Source organism: Galeopterus variegatus, unplaced genomic scaffold, assembly GCF_000696425.1.
Source record: "Galeopterus variegatus unplaced genomic scaffold, G_variegatus-3.0.2 Scaffold5903, whole genome shotgun sequence".
In the NCBI taxonomy this organism is placed as follows: domain Eukaryota; kingdom Metazoa; phylum Chordata; class Mammalia; order Dermoptera; family Cynocephalidae; genus Galeopterus; species Galeopterus variegatus.
Window position 1 is genome coordinate 128,553 of NW_007732014.1, and position 8,038 is coordinate 136,590.

The window sequence follows — 8,038 nt, forward strand, 5'->3', positions numbered from 1 at the left end:
GGGGGGGGGACCCGGTCTGTATGTGGGACCCGACCCCTCGGCGGGAGCGCCGCCGCGCTTCCCAAGCGGCGCACTACAGCAGTGCGCCACCGGGCTGGCCCCACTTATCAATTTTTTAAAAAGGATAAATTATGTGCTATTAGACTTATTACTCTCAGAATTGCTCTTTCTGAAACCATAGAAATCCTGAAATACAGTAGGAAGATTTCTTTGTGTCCAGGGCACTGTGATTGGGAATGCCTTTTGTCTCAGTCTAGGACAGGTGAGAAGGGTTTCCAGAAGAGGTGACATTTTAATTAAAAAGTTGCATTGTCTTGCAGCCCTTATAAGTGGGGACTGACACTAGAGTGGAACACAAAAAATGACAAAGGCAGAGCCAAGACCTTAAATGCACAATGATGAGTTTAGTTAGCGTGGGGACAACACATCACAGTGTTACGGGGCACACTGAGCTCCTGGCTGAGGTTCCCCAAAATTGATAGTGAACTCACAGGTCTGGCTGCCTGTCGCCAGACAAAAAAACAAACAAAAGTCAAATGTTGGTGAAAATGGAAGTCAGCTTTTATTCAGCAATAGCAGTGACCTAAGGAGAGATGTTGGACTAGCCCATCTCTCCAGTAAACCCGAAGGAGAGTGGCCAGGCTAAAGACATCTCGAAGACTCAGGTTTACTGAGGGGTTTTTAAAAAGAGGGATTAGGGAATGGAACATGCGGAATGAAAAGCAGAAGGAGGGAAGGGTACATGAGCTATGAGGGGTCCATGTCTATGAGTCAGGTACAAGGTCTTGCCAAGGTTTCACTGGTTTCTGCTCCCGTCCTTATCTCAGGATCTGGATAGTGTGTGCAAGTCTGCATTTCCACTTGGCTGGGAAACAACTTTACATTCATGCGAGTAATATCATCTTGCCCCATAACCAAAGTCCAAAATATCAAATAACCATGAGAAAAGAGGAAACTCAGAGAAATGCATGCCAAGAAAGAAAGCTGTCTTTTTAAAATCTTCTAGCGCGCACGTAGTTTTAGGTCCCAGCATGGCTTCAGTCGGGCTCAGTCCAACAACAGGAGCACCAGTAACCCAGCAAAATCACGGAGGTTCATAGTGATACACTTCACAAACTGTTCCTGTGTCTCTACTATGTGCCAGGCACTGTGCTGGGGCTTAGAATTCAAGCTAGGGTAAGCCAGAATCTGGCTATCAATGCAAATATGTAAAGAACAAGCTTTATTTCTGTCTGTTGATTTCTTGCTCCCTACCTCTCCCTCATTATACATGATTTTTTTAAAACCCCACTCAATTGGCCCTTCCTCCAAAAAACATTTCCCATTCCTCAAGTTAAATTAGCCTCCACCGCATGCTCACAAAGAACCTGGTTATATTTCTATTAAGGCATTTATCATGCTTGATTTAGTAATTGCCTTTTGGTTGTCTGCCTTCCCCACCAGACTCTGGGGCAAGCTCATCTCTGTATTCACCTTTGCACTTTTGGGGCCCAGCACAAAGCCTGGAACACCCCAGCTCTTGATCGGTACCTGCAGAGGAGACAAAATACACTGCCAAGTGAACGATGCTCATAAAAGGAAAGTTGTTTTGAGCTACTTCTCTGCCATTTCTCTGCATCTAGAGAAAATCCCTCATCTGCAAGGCCTTCCATGAGCACAGCGCTCCCCACCTCCACACCTTACCTCTCCCTTCTCACCTGGTTTACCACGCTCCAGCCACGTCGGTGGCTCAATGGTTTGTAGTTTCTCCTGACCTTTTCTTCCATTGCTGCCTTCTGAATCTTGGCGTAAGGGTCACCTTCTGTAAGGGGACATCTCAGTACCCTCAATTAAGGCCACTCTGCCTTCTCCACTGTCATAGCATGTGGGGCTTTTCCTTCGTATCATTGGTCACAATCTGGTGATTATTTTGCAACCCTCTTTCTTCCAAGAGGCTGTTAAGTTTGTGGACAGCAGAAATTGATGTTTTTTCACTCACCATTGTATCTCAGCCACCCAGCACAAAGAAGCTGTCCAGTAAACTCAGGTTGATTAAATAAATTGAGTGAAGAAGACTTTATGACCAACAGCCCTGGGGCAGAAAGGCAAGGCCCCTGAGCAGCCTCCAGGCAGGGTAGGTAGGGATCTCTGTGCCCAGATAACCATATGACCTCAGGGCCCATATAAGCACTGAAATACCAGCAAATCCATTCCAATTTGGGAGCCTGATGGGGGAAGACTTAGGAAACAGTCTTTGCTTGCTCCAGGAAGAATTCTCACTGGCTTCAGGGAGAGTGAATCCAACTCTTCAGTGAGAGCCCTGGGCATGGTTATCAAGAGGTTGCTGACTCAGGAGGCTGCAATGAGTTTCATAATCCCAAATTAGTGTAATAGGGCCTGGACGGTAAGGGGAGAGCCAACTTTCTCTGACTCAGAAAGTCTTATAAATACTCCCTAAACACCAGCTGTTGATTTTGCAGATGTTCGTAGTTCTTGCTGAAATTGTCTCCTTGCAACTACCATGAGTAACTAATTAAGCAAAGACTGGGTGGTGAGACTAAGGGGATCTGCTCTTTAATTCTTCTCTCTATATTTTCTGTAAAAAGCCTGTTTTGGGTTTACAATGGAAACACAATCCACTTTATTTTTAAAACATGAATGAAGAGACTATTGCCAGTTTTTACTTCTTTTACATAGTTTTCTTTATAAAATGACAAAAAAGCTGCGTTGATCTCATATTAAGCTAATATCGGGCATGCAGATGTTCGTAGTTCTTGCTGAAATTGTCTCCTTGCAACTACCATGAGTAACTAATTAAGCAAAGACTGGGTGGTGAGACTAAGGGGATCTGCTCTTTAATTCTTCTCTCTATATTTTCTGTAAAAAGCCTGTTTTGGGTTTACAATGGAAACACAATCCACTTTATTTTTAAAACATGAATGAAGAGACTATTGCCAGTTTTTACTTCTTTTACATAGTTTTCTTTATAAAATGACAAAAAAGCTGCGTTGATCTCATATTAAGCTAATATCGGGCAGGCCCGTGGCTCACTTGGGAGAATGTGGTGCTGATAACACCAAGGCCATGGGTTCGGATCCTATATAGGGATGGCTGGTTAGCTTAGGTGCTGACAACACCAAGTCAAGGGTTAAGATCCCCTTATCGGTCATCTTTAAAAAAATAAAAAAAAATAAAAAAAAAATAAGCTAATACCCACAGTGACAGAAATTGGTTAAAGTAACTCACAGGAAACAGTCATAACAATCTATTTATAATAGTGAGGAGATAATGCAGTATGTTTTACAAAGATTTTCATCCAAAAGGCTGGAAAGAAAAAAAATAGTTTCTCAGCTATCTGAAAAACTTTGCACCCTGAAGGCTCTGAAACACAGTTCCACAGCATTGATGATGATTAGGCTGCCCTCTGGTGGATATAGCACCACACAGCAAGGCTGGACGTTCTAGGTCCACTCTAGCTTTTCTAAAGAAAGTCCCTTTAGAGTGTTTGTCTTTTTACAACTGAACGCTTGGTACCCTGTGCAAACACCCTAGAAGATAAGCTGGAGAAAAATTCTGGAGTATGTATGCAAGGTTCTGATATACCATGCATTCTTTTTGGTTAGTAATCTTATTAGTAAACTGCATAAAATACTCAATGTTGTAGGCTGTATTATCCTGGAATGAGGACAAAGCTAAGGCTTCCAGGAGAGCAATGATTTGTCAGAGGTCACACATTACATATGTTGGGTGTTTCAAATAGTCAGCAGATAAATATTATGTACCTACTGTGAGATAGTCATGGAATTGGACAGAGAGAAATAATTTACTCTGAAGAAAACATTACAATACAGAATGGTGGTTACCGGGCTGGATGTGTGCACCGTGGATTGCCGTAGCACATGGGAATGCATTTCATTTTGCCCAGACTAGGACAGTTGGGAAAGTTCCTCAGAAGAAAGAACTGAAATGAGCCTTGAAATTATAACATATGAGGGTACTTTAAAAAATTCATGGAAAAATAGAACTGAAAGATAATATAAGGGCTGGCTGGTAGCTCAGCTGGTTAGAGCATGGTGTTATAACACCAAGGTCAAGGGTGTGAATCTCCATATTGACCAGCCACCAAACAAAAAAAAAAGATAATGCAAATCTGTCCATGAACTTTTTGAAGACCCTTCATATATGTAACTGAGGAAGTCAGAAGAGGCTAAGAATAATCAGAAGAGTTTAGAGAATGGTATCCCCCCCACACCCCTCCGACCCCCACATACATGAGACTCCAGTTAGAAGACAGATGCCACTCTTGCTTCTGCCATTCTCACCATGTGATACCCTGTGTCACTGTAGAGTCACCACCAAGAGCAAGACCCTCGCCAGATGTGTTCCCTGAACTTTGGACGTCCCAGCCTCCAAAACTGTAAGCAATATATATTGTTTCTTACAAATTACCCACTTTGGGGTATTCTGTTATAAGCAACAGAAATGGACTAATACAGTACACTTAGTGAATTCTATTATTTTAAATTAGACACGTTCACTCAGAATGCTGTGTTCTACCAGCTTCAGCAGTTCTGGAGTCTTAATTTATTGGACAAGAAGTTTTCTGGACAGCTGAAGGTTACTGATTTGAGCAATATATACATATTTTAAAACCAGCAGCAAATACTTTAAAAAATGCATTACAGATGTCATTATTACCAAAAACAGATCTTCTTGATCTGTCTTAGATTGTTCCTCCTCCTGATTCTTGAGCTCAGGAGATAGCAAACCAAACTCTCTGACCACCCTCCCTAATGGAGTCTCCAATTATTCCTGTTTCCTCATTTCATAGCCTTTAGAGCAAAGGACAGTTTTTTTTTTTAAGTGCTTCCCCGCCCCCCCCATTTGCCTCCTTCACTAGATTATAAGTTATGAAATAAGGCATTGGGCTTCTCTTATTCAGTTACATTTTACCTGGGCAGAAAATGAGGGTGGGAAGTGGGATGGATCCAGGGCCAGAAGGGATATGGAAGTCATGATGGTAAGTGTGAGCTTCTTTAGGAGAGCACCGAGAAGTGTTCAGAGACTTCTTATAAAGAATGGCAAGGTCAACCTCGTACTTCAGGGAGTTCCCTGTCACTGCAGAGCAGAGAATGGGCTGGAGCTGCAGTTTGGGGAGTTGATTTAAGAGGAAGGGCAGTGGTCCCAGCAAGATATGACAGTGCTTTGGACTCAGGTGCATAGGGGTGAATGAGAAGTGGGTACTGAGGACAAAGAATCAACAAGCCCTAGTGATTGACAGGCTTTGGGGGAAGCCCCTGGATTTGTTCCTGGGCATTCGGTGGATGGTAGCATCGTCTGCTGAGATAGGGAAGGGACAATGAGCGGATTTGGGGGAACAGGCAGAGTGTGCTTTGGAAGCACTGAGCTTGGGAGCATGTCTGTCACACGCAAGCAAAGAATTTCACTAGAGAGCAGGAAGTGAGACTGGAGCTCAGGAGACAGATCTGGAAAAGGGCAGCAGTGACGGGAACCATTGGAATGAGACCATGCAGGAGGCCCAGAACAGGACCCTGGAAAACAGTAACTTCTAAGAGGCATGAAGGTGAAATGAGCCATCAAGGATGCAGCAAAGGAGCTGCCAGAGAAGAGAGGGAGGGAGTCTGGATGTGTCAGGGAGCTGATGACAGAGAGGAGGTCGTGGAGGGCTGGCTGACAGTGCCAAAGGTCCTCAGATGTCCAGTCAGAGGAAGCTGAGATAGTTCCAGAGAGCTGAATGGTAACATAGTGTGGGAGCTGTTTAGTAAGAAGCCTTCTTGGTGGTTTTGACTTATTTATTTATCTTCACTTTTTAGGGAGTGCGTGGGAGTTGAGGAATTGCAAACTGAGTATAGATGTTTTGGAGTAACTTGCCAAGGTAAAAGCAAAGATATCAGCCCTTCTGTCCCCCACGCCCACCCCCAGGCAAGCCTCCTTTATGTTTCTTAAGATGGGATTTGGTGGGTCTCCTCCCCTCCCTGTCCTCCCAGAGAGGCCAGAGCTTGTGGGTTTCTGGACCCTGAGGAGATTATGCTTCTCCCTAAGGAGAAAAGGGTAGAAGCCAATGTTTAGAGAAGGCGAGGGTGAAGCCCCTGGATCTACAGAGATTAGCAGATTTAGCTGCCAGTGAGAATGGGGTGGGGGTTGAGGAATGCACGGTGGGCAGAGACAGGTGCCCACCACCAGTGTATGGGAGGCCAGACAGCAACGCATTGCAGAATGCCGGCCATGGAAAGGGATGGCTCAGGGTCCAGCCTCAGGTGATACAGGAGAATAATTTTTACTAGAATTTTGCTGAGAGCTTGGGAATACTAGTTTGAGAAGTATGTTTTCTTATTTGAAAAGAAATATTCACAAAATGTAATTGAAGGAGGCACGGATGAAGGAGGCACGTGATACCCGGGCTGACAGTTCACCAGAGAAGTTCCACTTTATTCAAGAACTGCGTGTATATTTATAGGGAGCTGTGTTCCGGGTTTGGATAGGGGGTGGATGGGGCGGTAGCTGACTGGACGGGGCAAGAGGTGAGCCTTGACCTGTGACTGGTTGAGTTTTGGCGCCAGCAGGCCTGGGTTTTGGCGCCGGTGGGCTTGTTTACTGCGGAGAAGAACCCAGAAGGGTGCCATATTGCCAGGGAGCGCCTCACACTTGAGTGCCTATGGTATCCCTACATTCCTCCCTTTTCCCTCTGGGGAATGGGTCATTGTAATCCTTGAGCTACTTCCTGCTGGAGGGGGGCATAGTCGGGGGAGAGGAATTGGGAGGAGATAGGAGACCCTTTATTAGGCCCCAAAGGAGAGTAGAAAATAAAGAGGGGGGAGAATTCTATAAACATTCCCTGGAGCCACAGGTCAGTTATTTGCTGAGTCCAGTGTGTGTAGGAGGCGGTAGGGGAGAGCATCCAGGTGTCCGCGGCTAAAACCTCCAGGAATAGGGACCATTGGTGATGTAGATCCATTTTAACAGTGTATTAGCTGATCCGTTGAAGAGCAGGTAGGGTCCTCTGTGGCCAGTAGTTGGTAATTCCTGAGTAAAAGCTGGTTAAAAGTCTGGTTAGAGATTTTACCAACTTGAGTTTGGATAAATTTTAAAGCCCCAGTAACTACCGCAGCCCATCTGGAGTCCCGGGAGTCCTTAATGTAAAGTTGGTAAGAGTTTCCTGTGTCATGCTGAAATATTTGGCCTCCCGCACCTATTAGCGGGTCGTGGATTTTGACTGTTTGTAAGTGGGATAGTGATGGCACTTTGGCATCCAGCTACAGGACAGTCCGCCGTGGAAGGGAGTAGTTTGGTGGTCTTACCTTACCCCATTATATAAGTTTCTCGTACTGTGAACTTCCAGACGTATGAGGATTTAGAGGCACCTACTAGGGACGGCAAGAGAAACAGGATGACGTTAACGGGAGTGGTCATTGTTCTTGTACTGGAGGGAGACTTGGGAGTCGGGATAAGCAGAGCTTGAGGGGGTTAGAGGGGTGAGGAGTGCAGGCGAAGGTGTTAGTTTCTTGAAAGGGTGTGTCCTGAACTTGTAGGTCATGCGTAGGTTCCACGGGATCCATTGGTGAAGTCGGGAAGCAGGGTTTTAACCTAGAAATGTGGACCCATGGAGTTACTTGGTTGTCCGGAAGCGCAAGTTTGGCAGCGGTGGGGGTGCATAGGATAGCTGGGAATGGGCCCTCCCATTTCGGGACTAAGGGGTCCCACGGTTCAGGGGAGGTATAGTAAACTAAATCTCCCGGATGTATTGTAAGGGTGTTTTGTGAGGAAGTTGGGTCAGGGAGTAACCAAACCTGGTATTTCCAAAGTTCGGCGCGCAGATGGGATAGTAGGGGTATGGCTAAGCTGGAGGGTATGGACCCCTGTTTAGGGGTAATACCCGGGGGGAGTGGAGGTCTTCTGTACGTTACCTCAAAGGCGGAAAGATTGGTGGGTTTTTTTGGGAGAGCTCTGAGTCTGAATAGGGCCAGGGGTAAGAGGCGAACCCAGTCTAAGTGAAGTTCTAAGGAAAGTTTGGTGAGAGTGTCTTTTAAGGTCCGGTTTG